Consider the following 11,391-nt stretch of genomic DNA (forward strand, 5'->3'; position numbering starts at 1 on the left):
TCCAAAATCAATCTATACAACTATATGATATACCTTTTTAATCCCACCTCTTAAAAAAAAAGAGTAAAGCCATATGCGAATTTTGAGACTTTTTTCAAAAACTAAAAATATTTAAAAACAATTTTATATTTTTAAATATTAGTAAAAGGAATTCCCAAAAACTTGCATATTTGACTTATACCTTTTTTCTCAAGCACGCTAGATACGCCATTTGAGATGTGTTTAATTCTTCTATTTATTACAATGTAACAATTATAATAACAAAGTTCCCCCTACAATCTATGTACAGATTACAATATAAATCTAGATTAACTAATTAATTTCAGAAAACAAATATTAAAATTTGTACAAATGATAATTTCGTATGACACATACATAAATACATAATACACACACATGTATAATTATATGTATAAAAATCAGAATTGTGTTTAATAGCCATGATAATTTTTTATATTTCAATTATAAAAATAAGTAAGCTCTCTTTTATTTTTATATAATATACTCATTAATTTAACTACGTTAACATAACAATATCAATAAACTTCACACCAAAACATTCATATCATCCCTTTTTTATAATGAAAGTTTGTGACCCCGATAAGCAAGATTTTGTGCATATTTCTTATCAAAGATACAATTGTTTCTGATTTTATTAAGTTTTGTTTTATTATTAAATTTTTTTCGTATAATTAAATCGGCTAATAATAAATTTTCCTGAACATGTGACAAACAATAATTATCCACCGAATATACAGATTTACAATCTAACGATTCAAATTTTGGTACTCCGTTATTAACATTCCCTGGTTCTTGCTGAAATAACAAAAGTGGTTGGTTAAAATCAAAATTATTGTTTAACCAATGGGATAATTTGTGGAAGGGATTAAACATATTTATTACAGTTAATCCAGACATAATTAAATTGACGCCATTATTTATAAAAGATGAATCATGAACACGATTTGCCGATGATTTTGCTGGTTCTACATAAATGGAACGTTTAGCTTTATTTTGAATCGTTTCAGCAGGTACCTCTAGCAGTTCCGATTCGTCTCTTTCAAAGTGATTGTCTAAATAATCATATTGACACTCATACGAATTATCAACATATTGACCTTTACCAACTAATCCCATTTTAACCACAGAATTGGTATAATTGCTTAGTATATCAAAATTTTCTTTTTTAGATATAAGTTTAATGGTCCATAGAGCATACGGACTCAAAATATAATCATTCTTCAACAATTTTTTGTAAACTAAATTTGTTTTTCTGGGCTGCCCCGAAGTTTTGCGATCATAACTATAGTAGATAACCTGACTTTCGTGTTTAATGCTGTATACATTTTCCCCACATTTGTAATGTGAATTGCCCAAATGTGTTAATTCAATTTCAAAATTTTTAAGAGTATTTTCAAATTGATTTTGCAGTTTCTTATTTAATAGTTTGAATTTAATGCTGATTTCTTTAAATTTAACTGCATTTCCATTAAAACTGTTTTTGACACTCGCTAAAAGTGTAACTGGCAAACCATTTAATAAGTCACTAAAAGTACTAGGATAAGAACTTGCCTCCCAAACAAAGAAAGGTGATGAATGTTCATTATCAAAGATGAAATCGACTGTATGAACATGTTTATCATCAGATAAAATAAGAGTAGAAGATTTTATCATCTCTGCTTCAATGCCTTGAACCTTATCTTGAACAGTAATTATCATATCTGTAATGTTATTTGAATTTAAAATGTTCAAATCAAACATTGAACCCATCTGAAATGGAAATTTGTATTGATAAAATGACATTTTGGCGTTGTTATATAGGTTCACAACTAAATTGGCTTTAATCAAAGTGTCTAATTGGACTATGTCTTCATTAAAGCCGTGTGTTTCCACATTAACTGTACTTAAATCATGTATATATTTTACTAACCTATTTTGCTCATAGTAACTTTGTATCCTGTTATAAATGTCTATCATGACTGAAAGTCCTTCTTGTATCTTGTCAACAGAATTTGTTAAATCTTCATTTGCGTGAAATCCCTTTGTCATATCCCTAATATATTTTTTTGCATCTGAAAGTGAACTTTTAATCTTCCATTTTTGAATATCAAGTTCAACGTGAGTTTGGTTACCACCATTTTTCTTATAAGCCTTTTCAATTACATTACTTTGAATAGATGATATAGCAGGTACAAGAGATTTAATTATGTTTCCCTTATAATCATCTAATCTATCAGTATATTCATTAATTTCATTTATTGATTCGCTCAAAGAATTAATTTTCTCCTTATCACTTTTAATATTTTGGTAAACATCAAGTGATACAGATGTCATAGATAAAATCGATTTTAGAGGTTTAAGATATTTTTGAGTGACTTTGTAGTCACTTATTTCATCTAGGACAAGAGCATTATTTATTGCATCCACTTCTTGTTTCAGTATATGAAGGGTGCTTAGAGAATTTGCATCCAATATATCCACCGTATCCACTTTGTTTTTAACATTTTCAATTGCTTTTAAAACTGAATGATTCTCTTCATCCTTTAATAAATTCAGTGCATCCTTAAGTACAGCATGCAACATTTGCTTTGTTTGATTAGCCTGATTGGAGATAGAAAATTGTACACCTTCTGGAAGTTTTGGAAGATCTATATCGGGAATCGTTGTATCAAATGCCGAAGAAGCTGCCCCAAATCCTGCTGATAGCGCACCTCCAATAACAGTTCCAACTGGACTAAAAAATCCTAATGCCATTGAAGCTATTTGCAATCCTCCAAAAAATGCCTTAAATTTTAATTTTTCTTTTAGTTCTCTTTGTTTTTTTTTTAATAGCGCTTTTTTAACATTTGCTTCATTTTTTAATTGTACAACTTCTTGTAGTAAATTATTTATGTAAATGTCTGTTTCGTTAACGATTTTGTTTACTGTACTAACGATATTAAATTTGATTAAATTTTCACCTTGTTCAATTTTTAATTTTAGTTCCTTTTCAAAGTCTTTTTTATAATTTTCCACAATTTGTTTATTTCGTTGTGTTTTTATGTCATTGATATTTTTAGTTATAATTTTGAGGAACTTTTGAACATCGATTACTAAATTACGATTTACATTACTTTTAGTATTCCAAATTTTACTGTAAATAGATGTATATAAATATTGCAATAGCTCTTTATGGGTATTACTTTTTACATCTTTTAAGTAATTCTCAGTCTTATTCAATAGTCCTTCCAGAAAAGGTAAAAGCAGTAAATGATTTTTTAATTGATATGATTGAGAGTCTAAGGTATAAAACTCTGTTACTAAATCGGATATATTATAATTCTTAAACCAACAGTTGCTTTGTTCTATTAAAATTAAAAAATCATTTACTTTGGAATAAATAGGATTATTTAAATTATTAAACAAATATTTTTTATAGTTATGTAGGTGAGCCGTTTCTACTTGAGGAGAAGGTTTCGGATTAATCAAGCCATTAGTATTACGGCCTCTGATTCCATTTATTCCGTTTTCATTTCTTTCAGGTGATGGTTTTCGAGCTACAAGTGAAATAATTTCATGTTGTCGAGTAGCCATTATCTCATATCCATGTAAACCTCCCATTCCTCCTTCACCACCTGTACCATTTTCACCTCTTTTGGGAGATTCTGTTTTTATCATAATATTGTCATGTAAAGGGCATAGATCAGCATATCCCCTTAATCCTGAGTAACCACCTGCACCTCCATCACCTCCGTTTCCTCCTGGTTGACCCAAGGTGCCTTTTTGAATATTTCCTTCGTTTATTGTCCAGAATAATTTGCGTTTTCCATGATATCCCGGATTACCTTTTTGACCATTTTCGCCATCTTCACCTTTACCGCCATTAGCGGTTATGAGGAGGTACCCATCAGATGTTTGAGAAAATCCAAAAAATAATCCACCAGTTTGGCCCGGTCTACCTGGTCGCCCTGGTTTTCCATGAGCACCAGGTGTTGATGTAAATTCTTGTGGCTGTCTAGTTCCCCCAAAATTTCCATCTAATCCATCTAAATTTATTGTACGGTTACCTATAATTTTGCATTGAGGTGAAAATAAATACACCGTTCCACTTGGCCACTTCAAATCTTGGTCAATATATATGACATTCATTGAATATAAGCACAGCGGTTTTGATTTGTCGTATTTTACTTGGCTTAATTTAATATTGTGGCCCCGTACCTCTGTACAATTTGATTTTTCATTGTCAATAATTTCTAAGGATTTTAGAGTATCTATTAACTTACATAATATTTGTATATTTGTTTTATCTAGTTTTAAGTCACTAACACTAGGATTACTTAAATTCAGAGATTGAAGTGAATTTTTAGTATTTTCATCGACATTGCGGGGAGTGTCTGAATAATAGTCAGGATCGGAAAAACATGTTAAGTTTGGATACACGACTGAATATTCTGATAATTTATTGTGTAATGCAGTAAAGTAAATATAATTTTGAACTTGGTTGTGGAGGTAGTCAAATAAGTTTTGTAAAGCTCTATACCATTCTGGATTATCTAAGTTAGGTGTCGAAATAAATCTTTGAAAAAACAATAATTTTGATTGCCATTTATACAAATCTGTTAAAAGTTTAGGATTTATATTAATATTATTTGTTTTCAGAAACATAATTAATTTATAAATAAAGCTATCTAAATTTTGAGTAGATTTAAAATCAGATAATTGTGAAAGAGCAGTTTTATATAAATTAAGGTTAATAAAAATATCAATGGACTCTTGTTTATAAACGGAATAAACATATGAAATTTTCTCTCCAATAATTTGAATCGTTTGTAACAATTTCTCGTTAACCTCTTTAACTATATATTGCATATGTAGTTGTGCACCTGCAGATAATGAATACACAAAATCTGCTTTATTTTTTTTTTGAAAGCTAATGTTATTGGTAATAACTTTAATAATTCTATTTTTATTTTGTTGCATTGGTTGAATTTTAGAAACCATACCTTCTTGTTGTGGTCTTCTAAATATAGCAATTCTCGGATAGACATTTCCTTTTTTAATTAACAATATGTTTGTGAAATCAATAAATTTTTTAATTTTAATTATTTCATCAGGATTAGCATTTTCTAAATTTTCTTTTAATTCATTTTGATAATCACTTATAAATTTGACAATTCCATTTATCATAATTTCATCAGTAGCAAGTTTGCCGTTTATAGTCACATTATCCACTTTAGTAACAATGAGAGCAATACTATTTTTAAAACGATTTATATCAGAAACAAAATTAGAAATATGCTGAACTAAACTTCTAAAGCCTTGTCTATCAATGCCTGTTCTCACTGAAGGATAACCGACTACAAAAATTAATTTAACAGATTTAACATGGTCAATGATCCGTTTATTAAAATAGGCGATAGCAATTTCTTTTGCGACATCTCTTGTATCGCCGAAACCTGGACAATCGTAATACACAGTTCCATTTTTTGTTTTTAATATTTCCGGAAACAAAGTTTTCGAAGCAGTACCACTGCTAATTTTATTGCCTGTATCTTCTAATATAAAATCCACGCCGTATATGTTTTTAGATATCAATTTCGAATTATCACCAGCTATAAACTGTGCCAAAGTGCTTTTCCCTGAACCAGTATTCCCCAATAACATTATCACCTGATCATGGGGTGGTTCTCCTTCCATAAGACGATCTCCTTCATTCCAAAGTGTCACCACTTTGTCCACCAGGCTGGAAGAAGCATTTGTACCATTCATTTTGACTATAAAATAAAATTATATTAGTAAGTTTCGTTTAGATATAATCTAACTAGATGATTCTTTTAAATAATCCTTTGACGATTTATTTTCTAGTATTGACAAATCTTATCATTTTTATTCATTTGAAATGTGTAAATTAATAAAAAATGACTAATTGAAATTACCTTCAATTTCAATAATATGTATAATATATTTCATCAATTGACAAAAGTAAATTTAAAGAGAGTATAGTCGATATACTGTGTAACGACAATAAATTTAATGAAATTTGATAACAATTTTTTATGCAGAAATATGAAAGTTCTAAGTACGTCTAAAAGTTTACCATTTTCTATTCAATTCAAGTGAAAGATTTCATTAAGACCTCACTGAGGTAGATAGACGAAACTAAAGCTTCAGGAACAAGCAAATGATATAGAGTAAAAGCTTCTTATTCGCGCTTCCTTCATTCGCGTTTTCACTATTCGCGGATTAAAAAAATTGACCCAATTTCTGTATTCGCAGCTAAAGATTTCTTTATTCGCGGATCTAAATCTGAACGTCGGTACAATATCCTTTGTTAACGCGCCGCCAAATAGACTAATAAAAAAGTAAAATTGACTTTATTACAACAATGCCAAAAGTATGTTTTTAAATAATATCGATGCTGTATTTTTTCGGGCTTTGATATATGCCGCCTTCGCCGCGTTCGGTTCTTTATGAGAATTTAAACAAACAGTTCCGTCCTTTGTTAAGAGCCGCATTGCGTATGCATTTTATAGTTTCATTTTTCCATTCGTTACAAAAATTGTGATCGAGTAACACGTCTCTACTGCTAACTTCATAATTTAAAATGTCGACTAAAAAAATAAAAAAAGAGTTTCCACGCGAAAAAAATCTGTGTTACCGCTTAAAGTGAAAATACAAATGCTTGATCGTTTACGGCTTGGAGAGTCGTTTGCATCCATATCACGTTCATTCAATGTCAACGAATCAACTGTACGATCAATAAAAAAATCCGAAGATAAAATAAGATCGTCTGTAGGTTCAGCTTCACTCTCAGCTAAAATTTTTCGTAATCCGGCAATAGAAAAAATGGAAGTGGCGTTATCATTATGGATCAAAGACCGCAACCATAAAAGGGTGCCCCTGAGTGGTCCAATGGTCCGGGAGAAGGCAAAACTTCTTTATGCACATTTTAAAGAACTTGGTAATAAATGTACAGATGGCGGATTTCAAGCATCGGAAGGTTGGTTCAATAAATTTGAAGTGAGACATTATTGCATGCAGCAGAAAAATATCAAGAAGAATTTAAAAATCTAGTAGCTGATGGAGGATACAAACCTGAGCAAGTATTTAATGCAGACGAAACTGCACTGTTTTGGAAGAAAATGCCAAACAAAACAAACATTCATTTCTAAAAGCGAAAAGTCTGCCCCTGGACTTAAGTCAGCAAAGGATAGAGTTACACTGCTGCTCTGTTCTAATGCATCTGGAGATTGTGTCATTAAACCACTGATGCTTTACAGATCGTTAAATCCTCGTGCTTTAAAAAATCAAAACAAGGACGACCTGCCAGTGATTTAGCGTGCTAATAAGAAAGCTTGGGTTACAAGAGCTATTTTTTGTGACTGGTTCCGGAATTGTTTTGTTTCTGAAGTTGAAACTTATTTTAAAAAAAAGAATTTAGACTTTAAGCAGTTCTAGTTTTGGATAATGCACCAGGTCATCCTCGCGAACTTGAAACTATGCATCCAAAGTGACATTTTTACCTCCCAACACGACGGCTTTGCTTCAACCTATGGACCAAGGAATAATCCAGGCCTTTAAGCTCTATTACATCAGACGAACCTTCAAAATCATATTGGACAATATGGAATGTGATCCTGATATGAATGTTATGGAATGCTGGAAGAAGTTTGACATAGCAAAATGTATCGTAAACATAAAAGAATCACTGGAAGAACTGAAGCCATACTGTGGCCTGTTCTGACTATGGAAAATGACGAAGAATTTGTTCAAATACAAACTTTGACTGCAAACATAGCCGAAATTGCGAATGGAATAGGACGACATGGGTTCGAACAGAAAGAATCAAGCAACATTCAGAAGTTGATTGAATCGCAAGATGAAGATTTGTCTGAAACCGACTTGGAGGAAATGTTAAATTCTGAGTTCATTGAAGAAGAGGCTTCAACAACCACTGGAAACGTGACCTTTCATTTGAATAATCTTAGTGAAGGTTTAAGAATGACAAATGGGCTTTGTGATTTCTTTATGCAAATTGATTCGTGTATGGAACGAAGTCTTATTGTTAAGAGGCAAATTACTAATGCTACTGCTGAATATCAGTATGAATTGAAAGAGCTTCTAAAAACTGCCAAGCAAGATAAGAAAAAATTACAAAATTCTTTAAGCCATTGCCTAAGCCTGAAGATAATAATTAACCAATATGGTTAAAAACTTGAATTAAATTGATTTTTTTATATATATATGTTCTTTATTTTGTCTCATAGGAACGTATCCTCTATAATCCCATATAAATTACCATTCCATATTCATGGTTTCTTTATTCGCGGCCTATTTACGGAACATATACATACCCCGCGAATAAAGAACTTTTACTGTATTACTGACTCCTACTGATAAGATCCGTAAAATTTTAAGTCGAAGCTCTACAATGTTTGTATTAACTTTTAAAGGTTAAATTATCGCTGCCGTGCGCCATTTCATTAAAACTCATTTATCATCTCCATTTTCTTTTGAATTTTCGATAATTGTTAATATGCAACAGCAGTCTAGGAATTTAACTCGCGATTAGTGTGTCTAAGCGGTGGTTTTAGTGGAAGAATGTAACTTAATACCACCTTATTTTCTGGGGGTTCATGCATGGGGGAGGCATTTCTTTAACAGCACGTACCAACTTGGTAGTGTTAAATAGTGGGAACCTTAATCCTGAGGTTTTGGACATTGCATGTGCCATATGTGCCCTTATAACGTCCAAATTATTTGTTATCCACAATAGCTCTTACATAATAAAAAATTACATTCAATATGATTATTTATCCTCAAAACTCAAATGTTCAATGTTCCCAAATAAACTTATTTTAAATGTCAATTGATTCTCGTATTTAATTAATATTTTATTAGATATTATTTTAGAATGTTTTAATTTAATAAAATTTAATATTTTTGGCTTCCAGAAATGTTCTATGTTGAAATAATTTCTTGAAAATATTAACATATTGAGTGAATATTTCTTTCTCAAAAACTTTCTATATGCGATAATCGTGGCAAGTATAATTTCTTATTATAATTAAGAAAAATGATAAAAATAGTTTTAATTATTAAAATTACGACCTTTCCTTCGTTACATTTAATACTTTAGAGTAGTGTATATTCTTACGACATTTTCTAATAACAATAATAATAGGTAATCTTTTAAATACATACCTCCAGCTGTTTTGTTGATGTGTAACAACCAGGATCATTAAAATTATTTAAATTATAATTTTTGCAGATTTCTCACTCACTTTCTGAATTGATAATGTGGTTTTTATGTAATAATTATAATACTTTATAAAAGATCTTACTTTAAAATTTAATTTATATTTAGTTTGCCATATAACCTTAGATAACATATATTTTTTATACATATTTATACACTGAGTGACAGTGTTTCTATATTTAATGAAATTGTGTAAGTACTTATAAATGTATATTAAACTACTTCAATTTCAAAGATTGAAGAAAAGGTTTTAGTTTTTTGAACTTTTTGTACTAATTGTATACAGAATTACTATTTTTAATGCAGTATGTGATATTTTGAGTATTTTGTAAATATTTTACAGTGGAACTTTATATTAAATATATTTATAGTGTGCCTGATTCTTATGAACATTAATTTCAAATATTTACATGTTTTGTGTAAAATCTATATTTTTAATTTTTTATTTTAATTAATTTATTAATAACATTTAAGTGTTACCGGGCACGAAATTATGGTTACTATGAAATTTTCATTAAAATTAACTACTTAATATTTATTCAATTTTTTTGTTTAAAAATAAATTATTAGCATTACGCAATTATTTTGACGTGAATAATCAAATAAATAAACACATTTATTAAACACAATTTTTTACTTTAGTAACGGGTGTTTTCCTCTTTGGTACAGATAACTGATATGACGGGGATTGCTTCGTATTAAGTTTTAAATAACTTCCTGTGATAGATTGTCCCATTCCTGCATCAGTATTTGACGAAGTTCTCCGAAATTCCTTGGAACCGGTACTTGTCTCCGTATTCGTATTTGTCAACCAGAACATGTTCTATCAGATTTAAAGCTGGACTTCAAATAGGTCCTTTAGGACCTCTGTTCTCTCTTCGTACGAGCTTCGTAAAAAATACCTCCCTATACCATAACTGAGCCTCCACCAGATGGAAGTCGCTCGGCAATACAGGCATGGTCTTTGTCATACTGTAACACGTCTATCTAAGCAAGTAAGACAAAAACGAAATTCACCACATCTCTAACTGTTGTAGTCCTTTGTGGTCCTGATCCAGGTCTACTCATTGCACATTGGAGAGACAAAACCGTAGTTTCTGGCTGTTTCGGACTGTTGTACGGCCGCAACAATTTGTGCTGAAAGCACAGGGATAATAGATATTTTTGTTCAAAAACGATAGAAACATGAATTCTATCGAATAATCACCTCCAGTTTGAAGTCAATGGATAAAAGCGTTCAAACACAAGAAGTTGAAAATAGTGGATATTCCAGATTTTCATTCAAACTCACTTTTTTGTGTAGAATGCGTATTAAAACATGTCATTATTAATAATAATAATAATATTATTTTAGAATTAAAAGAGAATTAAATCATACTAAGCTGAGAAACTATTTCTGTGTATTTACTTACGTGAATTTAGAAGTAACTTAATTTCGTGGTCTGCAGTGTATATACAATACACATGAATAATTACTAATAAGTAAAAATATACTGCGTATGTGATGACATTATGTAACAATTGTTAATAATCATTGAGTTTAATAGCTACTTATCTATAATCAGAGGGAACTGTGTATTTAAAAGTTTCTGCGTTAGATCCCTCCAGAAGATGCATTTTTTAGGAATTTTTACAATTATAACAGTGTTTGTAGTTCCAAGCAACTGTTGGCAGTATAATTATCGTGCTGGTGGCATTTGTGATGATACTAATTCAGAGTTGGCTGTTGATACGGAAATTGGTGCAGGCTCAGGAGCTGGAAGGCGTTACGAGAGGGTAAACTACTTTATTGATCAAATTAATTTATGTTATATTAAAATATTTTTAGCTGCGTTATGAGGCGATAGATTATGTAAAATGCGTAGATGCTGAAGATCTTTGGGCAGACAACACTGGTGGAGATGTGTCGTTAACTGGTGGAGGTGTTGGTCAGAAATTTATCCAATTACAATTTAAAACTCAAAGGTTGAGAGGAATGAAATTTCGAGTAAGAATATGGGAACCAAAAGCAAATCATTAATTATTATGTTTGGTTGATTTCCAAGATGAACAGCATTTGTATGCTTGGTTGTTACAACAATCCAAAGATGTATATTTTAAAAATAAATATAATCAATTTGTAAATGAATTAATTTTATTAAAAGAAATTGATT

At 30.4% G+C, this 11,391-nt stretch overlaps 2 long non-coding RNA genes across 2 annotated transcripts; one reads left to right on the plus strand and one right to left on the minus strand.

Annotated features, from left to right (window-relative positions):
• Window positions 1-5,648: 5,648 nt before the first annotated feature.
• Window positions 5,649-9,283, minus strand: LOC126264304 (uncharacterized). The gene is made up of 2 exons (XR_007547063.1): window positions 9,184-9,283; window positions 5,649-5,753 (listed from the first exon to the last, which is right to left on the minus strand). It is a non-coding gene; the product is annotated as an uncharacterized LOC126264304 (long non-coding RNA).
• Window positions 9,284-10,817: 1,534 nt separating this feature from the next.
• Window positions 10,818-11,366, plus strand: LOC126266553 (uncharacterized). The gene is made up of 2 exons (XR_007548869.1): window positions 10,818-11,014; window positions 11,067-11,366. It is a non-coding gene; the product is annotated as an uncharacterized LOC126266553 (long non-coding RNA).
• The last annotated feature ends 25 nt before the right edge of the window (window positions 11,367-11,391 follow it).

This window comes from Aethina tumida, chromosome 1 (genome assembly GCF_024364675.1).
Source record: "Aethina tumida isolate Nest 87 chromosome 1, icAetTumi1.1, whole genome shotgun sequence".
Taxonomy (NCBI): Eukaryota; Metazoa; Arthropoda; class Insecta; order Coleoptera; family Nitidulidae; genus Aethina; species Aethina tumida.